The sequence below is a fragment of the Taeniopygia guttata genome, chromosome W (assembly GCF_048771995.1).
Source record: "Taeniopygia guttata chromosome W, bTaeGut7.mat, whole genome shotgun sequence".
Lineage (NCBI taxonomy): Eukaryota > Metazoa > Chordata > Aves > Passeriformes > Estrildidae > Taeniopygia > Taeniopygia guttata.
The window spans coordinates 22,957,836-22,968,517 of NC_133064.1; the positions used below are offsets into that span (position 1 = coordinate 22,957,836).

At 50.5% G+C, this 10,682-nt stretch overlaps 1 long non-coding RNA gene across 1 annotated transcript; it reads right to left on the minus strand.

Annotated features, from left to right (window-relative positions):
- Nucleotides 1-238: 238 nt before the first annotated feature.
- LOC140682166 (uncharacterized) lies at nt 239-8,282 on the minus strand. The gene is made up of 3 exons (XR_012053431.1): nt 7,721-8,282; nt 5,238-5,332; nt 239-892 (listed from the first exon to the last, which is right to left on the minus strand). It is a non-coding gene; the product is annotated as an uncharacterized lncRNA (long non-coding RNA).
- Nucleotides 8,283-10,682: the final 2,400 nt, after the last annotated feature.

Consider the following 10,682-nt stretch of genomic DNA (forward strand, 5'->3'; position numbering starts at 1 on the left):
GAGGATCACTGGTCTGTGTAGGCCCCCACCCTCACCCCTTCCACCTCCCTGAGGTTTGGCTATCCCTCTTTGCCGAACGCTCCTCTCCCCGATGCCTTTCCCCTGCCCCGGCTAGCTCTGGGGGGAGAGGGGCGGGCAGGTTTCTAGCGCTTCCCGCTGGACCCTCACAGGGCTTTGGGAAGCGCTATCGGAGTTCGGAGAGCAGTCAGAGACCCCACGGCAAATTATGAAGAGAGTCTTTCTCTGGGGGGTGAATTCCGTTTATTGTAATCCAACGGGGAATACAATAATTCGAAGGAGTCCAGGCGTGCTGCGCCTGCGTTTGCCGGAGCGGTGCGGGCAGGGCGGGGTGCGCTGGAGCCAGCCAGAGAAAGCCTGGAACGAGCCGCGTGAACAAACTAAATACGGAACGGGGGAAAACGGAGCAGCCAATGGGGTAAAACCGCGGGGGGTTCGAGGGTGGCGGGATACGGGGGTACATCCAATGAAGGACAGACAGGGGAAGGGTCCCAGGTCCTTTACCAATCACCCGGTGTCCCGGGTGGAAGATTCTAGGTGGAGGGGAAGGGACACCGAGTGACAGACAGGCATCTGGGGTAAACAGGGGGATGACTTGGCATTTTTGGGGATAACAGACACGCGGGGAGAGGCGGGAAAACCCGGGGAAAACCCGTTACAGAACCGGGGGTACATGGAACAAACCTATACATAATACAAATGTAATAGAACATAAAAAACACAACTCCACATCTCCCTCTTTTTTGTTTAAAAAGAAAAGAACGGAAAATAACTTCAACGGGGGATTCGCAGTCCTGTTCCCCATCGTCGAACCAGATGTCCTCTGGGTGTTCTTGGTCCTTTTCTGGATGTTTGGCGTTGAGCGGTGTCAGCTCTGATGGGGAGGCGAGGATATGAATGGTGGAGTTGATGGCTTTTTAAATTAAATTTTTAACAACACTAAAACCAATAATAAAAACAATAAGTGCTAACATCAACACAAGTCCAGTTTCCAAAATGGATTGGATCCAACCCGTGAGTCCCCATCCTTTAAAAGCGACCCCAGCCAGTCACTTGCGAGAAGGATGAAGCTCATTGACGCTGACATTGTGGGTTGGGTCCTGGGCAAAGTGAATGTCTAAAAAACAACTGAAAAATAAATTAGCACTCAAGGGAGGGGATATCTAAATCAAAAGGGAAGAGCGAGTCTAGGGAACTGGATGGGGAAAGGGAAGGCTCTGAGAGGGAAAGCGTTGAACTGGAAAGGAAAGGGGGAGTCTTTCTCCGTCTGCGGAGGGCTGCATGCCTCACCTGAGGATCTTCCTTTTTGTTGGTCTGGTGTTTAGGGACATATGGCCGGACAAATTTGGAAGGGACCCATCTCAGGCCTGAGGGCGTGGACACGCAAGCGTATCCCTGTCCCCAGGTGACTAAATCATAGGGTCCCTCCAGCCGCCAGGGCTCAGGATCTTTAATGAGCACTGGTGGTTTCTCCCTGCCCTTGATCTGCTCATAGTTGCCAAAGTGTCTAGCAATTGGCGGGTTGAGGATTTCGAAAGAACAATTCAAGAAATTTAATGTGAAGAGGGCCCGCGCGAGTCAAACTTGGGGGGACTCAACCTTCATAGTCAGTGTTTGTTGTTTTAGCATACGCTTAAGACTCTGGTGAGTCCGCTCCACTACGGCTTGGCCTGTTGGGGAATACGGGATGCCGGTCTTATGCTCTATTCCCCATTGCTGCAAGAAGCTGGCGAACTCTTTGGACGTGTACCCAGGGGCATTGTCAGTTTTTATTAATTTTGGGACGCCCAGCATAGAGAAAGCCTGTATTAAATGTTTTTCGATGTCTTTGGCTTTCTCCCCTGTGTGGGCAGAAGCAAAGACTGCCCCAGAGAAAGTGTCCACGGAGACATGGACGTACTTCATCTTCCCAAAGGAATGGATGTGAGTAACATCCATCTGCCACACTTCGCAGGACTTTAGACCCCTAGGGTTAGCCCCTGCACTCACCGATGGTAAGGGGAGCGACTTACAGGACGGGCAGGTGGCCACAATGGCTCTGGCCTAGTCACGGATGAGGTGGAATAGCCGGACCAGACCAGGCGCATTATGGTGGTAGAGTTGGTGGCTGATCTTAGCTTGCTGGAACTTGTCTGGGAGCGGCGCTATCTGCGCTGGGGCGGCAGTGAGAGAGTCGGCACACCGATTGCCCTTGACCAAGAACCCTGGCAAGTTGGTATGTGACCTGATATGCATCACATAAAAGGGTTGCTCTCGGTGGGAGACTAACTTAATCAGTTTTGAGAGCAACTTGTGCAAGGCCTCGTTGGACACACCCTGCAGGACAGCATCCTGTGCTCTAGACACTACACCAGCTACGTACGCCGAATCGGTTACCAAATTGAAAGGTTCAGAGAACCGCTCAAAAGCTTTAACGACAGCGGCCAACTCAGCTATTTGAGGGGAGCCTTCCACCTCAATAATATCTGCCTCCCACTGCTGAGTCTGAGGATCTTTCCAAGTCACTACGGACTTGTGGGATTCTCCGGACGCGCCTGTAAAAACTGTTAAAGCCTTGAGTGGCTTCTTGCTCTGAATTCATTTGATGGATAATGCAAATTGAATTTCTGATTCGAAAATTTTGTGGGCCGGTCTCAAAACTGAAATTTTGCCCGTGTAGCTGTCTAGAGAGAACTGAAGAGATTCATTTTCTTGTAAAAGGTGTTCCAGCATTGCCTTGGTGAATTGGCCCAATTCCAATTTGATTGGAATGTGAATGCATTCGAAGTCACATCCAGCTAACTCCTGGATCCGCGCTCTTGCTTTGCGGATCAGTTCCGCCACCAACTCTTGTGGCCTTGTCATTCTCTTGGACCGATGGTGACTTAGGGAGACCCACTCTATGATAGAGAGTGGGTCCCTTCGGCCCTGGTCCTTGCTCTTCCCTAGGGTGTCCGTCCATTGAAATATAACACCATGGAGGTGTGGCAGTCTGCCCAATATGATGAATTTAAAGGGCAGGTCCGGATCGTACCGGTGGGCCTGCCTGGCAGACATTGTCTCCTGGACCTTATTCAAAGCAGCCTGGGCCTCTGGAGTGAGTTCCCTGGGAGAACTCGGCTCTTCCCCCCCTTTCAATAAATTGAAAAGAGGGGCTAGGTCTTAGTTTGTAATACCCAACCATGGCCTCACCCAGTTCAAAGAGCCACACAGCTGCTGGACGTCAGCTAGGGTCCGAATTTTATTTTTGATGGCCAATTTTTGCGTAATAATGGTCCGCTTGTTAATTTCCAAACCCAGGTACTTCCAGGGTGGCATCTTTTGAATTTTGTCTTCTCGCAGCTCAAACCCTGCAGCAATCAATGCATCGGTTGTCAGGTTAAGCACGTGTGTAAGGAGATCGCCGCTGGGAGCACAAATTAAGATATCATCCATATAGTGCTGGATGATCACGCCCTCGGTGGCTGCACGGACGGGGGTCAGCAATGAAGCTACGTACCACTGGCAGATGGTGGGCGAGCATTTGAGGCCCTGAGGCAACACCCGCCAATGGTAGTGCTCCATTGGGGCTTCTTGGTTGGTGGAGGGAACCGAGAAGGCAAAACGCGGTGCGTCTTCAGGGTGCAAGGGAATGTGGAAGAAGCAATTTTTTATGTCAATGACAGCCAATTCCCAATCTTTTGGCAACATCGTGGGGGACAGCATCCCTGGCTGAAGGGGACCCATATTCTCAATGACATTGTTGATAGCACGGAGATCGTGAAGGAGCTGCCATTCATCTTTGCCCGGTTTTTAAAGACAAAGACGGGGGAATTCCAAGGACATGTTGTTTCTTGGATATGCCCCTTGGCAAGTTGCTCCGCCACGAGCTTCTGGAGCGCTTTTAAATTTTGTTTGTTGAGCGGCCACTGCTCTACCCAGATCGGAACGTCAGAAAGCCAATTCAACTTCTGGGTAGGACGCCCCTCAGTGACCGCTGCCCGAAAAACCTGAGGGATCGGAATGTTCAATGTGACCCCCCACTGGGCCATCAGGTCCCTTCCCCACAGGGGCTCTGTGAAATCTAAAACAAACGGATGTAAGTAAGCTGATTGTCCTTTGGTCCCTCAAATTTTACGATGTTTTTTGATTGCTTTGCCAATTGTGCCCCTCCTACACCTTGAATTTGTCCAGCCACATCTTGCAACTCCCAACGCAATGGCCAATCCCGTGAGGGAATGACCGTGACGTCCGCCCCGGTGTCCAAGAGGCCGTTAAGCCACTTGTGCTCACCGCCTTTCCACTTGTAACAAGGGATTTTGGGTCTTTCCTTCCCAAGTACCTGGGCCTGACACACCTCGTAGATTTTCTCAGCGGTCTTCCTCCATAGATCTTCTGGGTAGACGGGGGGCCCAGATACAGGTATGGCTTGGGCGATTGTCCTAGGGTGACTGTTATGGTGTTTGTATCTCCAATCGTGTGTTCTGTTTACGTTTGATATTATGTTCTGTGCTTTCAGAACTGACTCTGAAAGTGAAGGTTTGTTTTGCTGTGTTATCATCTGGTTCACCTCCCCCCATGTCTGCTGGAAAGCTAGAAAAGGCTAGGGCTGGCTGGCTGGCTTTGCTTTGCTTGCTTGCTTGGCTTGCTTGCTTTGCTTGCTTGCTTGCTTGGCTTGCTTGCTTTGCCTGCTTTCTTGCTTTGCTTCCTAGTTAGGTTAAGCAGTCCAATTCTTTCCCTGGACTGTTGCTTTTTTCCCTTCCTCTTTCTGAATATCATCCAGCCTGCTCTGGACTGGGATCTGGGAAACACCAAAGAACACCAGGAGTCTGCATTTGGAGATCTGCAGCAGCCATCCCCAGCGTCCAGCCCCGGGTGACCACTCCCAGGAAAGACCTTCTGAATTTGTTCATCTCTTCAGAGGGGTGAAAGAGTTTTGTTGTCATCTAGTGTTGTTAATTGTTTTGGTGCTGGGGAGTGCTTTGCTTGTTGAATAAACAGGTTCTTTTCCACTTCTCTCTCAGAGGGAATTTCTCCCTGAACCAGGTGGGTGGAGAGGGGCCGTGGGGGTTTATTTCCTGGGTTTTCCCCAAATTTGCCCTAAACTAGGACAGCGATGATTTGCCCTTTGGGAAGGAAGACTGGCGGGTGACCACAGTGCAGCCACAACACCAGGTGTTTGGGGTTAGCAGATGTTAAGCTGGGTGCAATAGTAATCTCGAGTGGCATGTATTTTGTGTCCCCAAGGACGATGTACTTACTGTGCAGTCTCCTCCAGGTCCCTGGGTCCTCTGTGTCAACCGTGATAAAATGCCAATTGCTATCCTTGAGTAGCAGAGGTTCGGTCAGGGCCAACCTGTATGGAGAGAAATTGGATTGGGTGTTAAGGATGGGCCTGGGATGGTCGGGGTCCCAACCAAACCATGCCTGTGAAATGAAATTCCCAACTCCCCCCACACAGGCTGGTTCGCCAGCCCTAGTTCCCCTAGTGTCCAATCCGGTAATGTCTTGTCTGGTAATAGAGTCCTTGTCCTCAGGTGGGTATGCTGATGTGTTGTCCCTCCTCTCCTCTGATGTTATGCTTCCCACCAAATTTGTGTCCTCACGCAGGGAGGGACTGCGCTGAGAGACTAGTTTTTTGATTGTCCCCCTGGGTTGGGGGCACCTCGCCCTTGCTGTTGGTTTTGGTTTTTAAAACGTAAAAAGTCTTCTTTCGGGGGGCAATGGGATGCCCAGTGTCCTCTCTTATTGCAGAGGTTACAGGGTTTTTCTGGGTGGTAACCTCTGGGGGGTGGCCCTGAGAAGCGGCGAGCAGGAGCCGGGGTCGTGGATGGCGTGAGGGCTTCGGCGAAGGAGACCCTCCTTGATGGCATTTGGGGAGTCCTCTGGAGGTCCTTCAATGGTAAGGTGACCTTCCGAGCGCACACGTCCAGCATGTCTTGGAGTGTCGGCTCTGGGTCGAGGGGAAGGCTCAGGATCGCCTGTTGGCAGGCTTAGTTGGCGTTCTGGAGTACTATTTGTTTCACCATGCCTTGCCTCAACCCCTCTTCCGGAACCTGTGCTCCTGCTGCCCTACACAACCTATCCACGAAACTAACGAAAGAATCCTGTGGCTCCTGCTTAAGAGAGAAACAGTTAACAACAGGACCACTGGGTCTTAACCTAAAGAAGGCTTTTTCTGCCGCCTTCGCGCTCGCTGACAGTGCCTCCCTTGGGATGTTTTCGGCCTGCTTTGTTGCCGTGTCCCAATCCCCAACCCCGCACAGATGATCAATTGATAACATGCCCCAATCCGTATCACTGGAGGTGTCTGCATTAGCCCAGAGGCTGGGTTATAAATCCCGTGCTTCCCGCCTCCATGCGGACTCCCACACCAAAAACTCAGCAAGAGTAATCAAACATGAAAAGAGAGTGCGCATGTCAGCAGGGACATATTCGTTTGAGGAGAGCGTGGCTCTTAATAGCCCCCTAAAGTACTCACTCTCCTGGCCAAACTCCTTTTGGGTTTTGCAGAGATCCTTGATTACCGACTGAGTTATGGGGGTCCACTGTGCAAGGGGTCTGCCCCTCTGCCGCAGTGTATAGGTGACCGGCGCAGCAGAAAAGGCAGGCAGGGATTGAGGCAGGTCGCAGTTCCCCCCCTCCCCACCCCGGATACCAAAGCGTGGGAACCAGAAGGCGGGTCGTAGGAACTGAGGGAGGAGGCAGAACCAGGGCCAGGAGGTGTGGCAGGTGTTACATCACCCCTAGAGGTGGGGTTGAAGGAAGGACTGTTGAATGATTCATTAGGGGAGGTGCGAGAAGGGGGTGGAGAGGAGGAGTGGGTGGAGAAGTCTCTGGGGTGAAAGGGGTTGGCTGTCGGGAGAAAGGGATTGTGGGGAGAAGAAGCACGAGTGTCGGGGAAGGCCATGCGGTCCCCTCCATCTTGTGCCCTGAGGCGGGAAAGGGAGCCATTTTGGGAAAGGTTCGGGGAAGGTTGTGGAGAGGGATCAGGGGTCTTAAATCTTACAGATTTTCCACTATGGGGCAGGGCTGTACAAAGAGAGGAAATTGGGGTACGGGGAGAGTGCAGAGCGATGCCAGCACTGCCCTGCGAGGGAACCCGAGGGTTTACAGAGGGGCCAGAATCTGCCTGCGGCTGTTGCCGGGACGCCTGTCTGAGAATCCCCGGGCTAGGGAGAGAGGGAGAGAAAAGAGGGCTAGGGGTTTTTAAACTGGAGCTGGGTTTGCCTTCGAGTGGCTGTGGCATGTCTTCGATGTTATTTTTGATAATATTTCTAATTTGGAGTGCCAAATGAGTGAAGGTCGAGAGGGAAGGGTCCCCTTGTCGGAGGATCTCCTTCCCCACTTGGTCCCAAAACGTAACTTGGTATAAATTTGCCATCGAGAGATCCTGGAAGGACTGGAGAAGCCACCCGGCGAAATGCTTAACATCGGTCTTTTGAAACTTTTTTTCTCCCCCAACCAGGATTCCCACAACTTGGACATATATTCTCTTCTGCGGCACTGACAGTTTAGCACCCATACTGTCGATCTTAAGTGTGCCGCCAAGCCTCACAACTGGAAAATAGCAATGGAAAAGAAAAGACCCCTTTCGGACGCTAAGCCGACCTGTCCTTACAGACTCCCCACCTAAAGGGAGACAAACCGCAAAATGTGGGATCTTTTCCCCCCGCGGGAGAAAGAAAAACCCACCCCAAAAAAGACAAGGTGTGCCAAGCCCCAGGGGCCCCCCGTAACTTACAGAGGGTCCAGTGAAGTCCGAAGGGGAAACGAAAAATCCAGTCGCGAAGTTTTCACCATGAGAGGACCAAACTTCAGCGGTGCGAACTGAAGCTGCCGGTCCTGCCCCTCTGGAAACGCGTCTTGCTAAAACGGAGCCGTGTCTTGCTGAGGGTATCGTAACATCCACGAGGTTAAATCCACCGGTCTCCCAAGGCTCGGTGGTCCTCTGTCCGTGTTGTCTGATACTCTCAAGCCCCACGGCTGTGCGCCACAACTGCCGAACGCTCCTCTCCCCGATGCCTTTCCCCTGCCCCGGCTAGCTCTGGGGGGAGAGGGGCGGGCAGGTTTCTAGCGCTTCCTGCTGGACCCTCACAGGGCTTTGGGAAGCTCTATCGGAGTTCGGAGAGCAGTCAGAGACCCCACGGCAAATTATGAAGAGAGTCTTTCTCCGGGGGGCGAATTCCGTTTATTGTAATCCAATGGGGAATACAATAATTCGAAGGAGTCCAGGTGTGCTGCGCCTGCGTTTGCCGGAGAGGCGCGGGCAGGGTGGAGCGCGCTGGAGCCAGCCAGAGAAAGCCCGGAACGAGCCGTGCAAATGAACTAAATACGGAACGGGGGAAAATGGAGCAGCCAATGGGGTAAAACCGCAGGGAGTTTGAGGGTGGTGGGATACGGGGGTACATCCAATGAAGGACAGACAGGGGAAGGGTCCCAGGTCCTTTACCAATCACCCGGTGTCCTGGGTGGAAGATTCTAGGTGGAGGGGAAGGGACACCGAGTGACAGACAGGCATCTGGGGTAAACAGGGGGGATGACTTGGCATTTTTGGGGATAACGGACACGCGGGAAGAGGCGGGAAAACCCGGGGAAAACCCGTTACAGAAACGGGGGTACATGGAACAAACCTATACATAATACAAATGTAATAAAACATAAAAAACACAACTCCACACCTCTTCCCTAGAGATAGCCTCAGAGTCAGGGGCTCGAATTTCCGCACCTTGCCCGATCTAGACTTCCCACCCCCGTACCTTAAGGGAATGGGCCACACAACTACTCCTTGCAGCCATGGTGCTAAAAAATCTACGATACTGTAGCCCCTCTTGCTTTGGGATCAGCCTCTCTGGGCTTCAGTATCGCCGGGCCTCCAGGAAGGGCCCTGAATTTGGTCACCTTTGGTGTTAGTTCACCTGTGAGGCTGTCTGCTTGTCACTCAAAACCCTTCACCCAGCTCCCCACAGGCCCAGGAAGCTGATTGTGCATGTGACTCACTCTCACATACAACAAGACAACAATAAGGTACCTTTTACTTAAAAGCCCTAGGGCCCCTCCCTTTTGTCCCATATCCTAGTGGATTGTGCTAGGAAACTCCTCTGCTCCCTTCCTCCGAGGGGAACAACCCCTCCCTGGGACCCTGTCCCAGTCACCCCAGGGCATTCTCTCACTCCTTTTATCTGTCGCTTCGGCTCTTTACTGGCCACTTTTCTCACGAAAAGACGAAACTGCAGCATGGGAGGCTCCTCACTCGGCAGGTCTGCGATAACCAGCCCACCTCTCATTCACACACATTCATCCCCCCCATACCTACCCCCTTGAAAAAGTACTTACAATTCTTTTTCCTTTCTGAGTGTCCATGTACACTTAGTCTTAGGGGGCCAATTACTGCGGTTTTAGTGAGCCTTTTCCCTTTTCTTTGTTTTATTGTCTCTTTTTGTCCACCTGTTGGAACCTGCGTCTGCTGATCAGGCCAGAAGAAACAGAGCAACACTGCCAAACTTGGCATGGGGCGCCTCCCTCACTCGTAATCCTCTGAGGCCCCGGCAGTGAGGTGTTAAATCTGAGTCACGCCACCAAATTGTGAAAAAGGCCAATCACTTGTTTTAAAATTTTAAAAATTTAATAGTAATAAAATAGTTATAAAAATAGCAATAAAAATTAGAGCAATAAGAATTTGGACAGTTAGGACAATAAAGGACAATAAAAAGCAAAGAATTACGGACATCTGGATGCTCTTGGACACTAAGCCACAAAAGCATACCTTGCTAACAAAGGATTGCCCCTTAAAAGCAACAGCCTGTTGCATATTCACATATCTCATACATGATGCAAACATTCTTTTCAAGGAAAGGATGTCCTCTGCTTAATTTCTGTCCCCCCTTTTATCTTGTAAATCAATTTCTTGGCTCCTAGAAGTCTGGAAGAAGTCTGAACAGTCCCGATAAGGAGGTCATAATTCTTCTCTTGGAATTTTTGGTGTCAGCATGCAAAGAATTTCTTGGTTATCTTGTCCATTTCTTGAGCTAGTTACAAAAATTATCTTACATCACATAGTTTCTATTTTAATGTTATGCTACAGCTAAAAACTATATTTACCACACGACTTAAAATAGATTTATACAGCATAACATTCCAACATAACACATATAGTATTCATTTTAATATTTGTGAAAAGCCAATCATATAATATGCATCTATAATGCATCTATAGCAGTCACTATGCATCACATGTCAGCAAACTTTGTCCTGTTTCCCCATTAAACAATTCCTTAGCACATTTGGAGCTTTTCTCAGGAAAGGTGATAATAGGCTACAATTCATCTCTGCAGAGGATGAGATATTTGCATCTGCATGTTTGTTTTTTGCCTGCAGTCAGTTTTTCCAGCATGGGAAATACAACTGTTCACTGAAAATTTAAAAGGTTTATTAAACCTTAACAAAAATACAACAAAAGGACTACATAAGGAACTGGGAACTGCCCTCATGGGTACTACACAGCCGATTCATCTTCAGTCTTATACGGCTGGGAGTTGCATCAACCAACCCAGGCCCCTCGCAAAGTCTGACAGTCATCTCTTCTTTGCCATTTATTGTTAGAGATTGCTTTCTTGTAACTTGATTGGAGGTCAGGTGCTGCCATGCTGCGTCCCCCTAGTAACAAGCTTTTCCATTCCCAACAGCCCCATGAAAGGGGCACATGT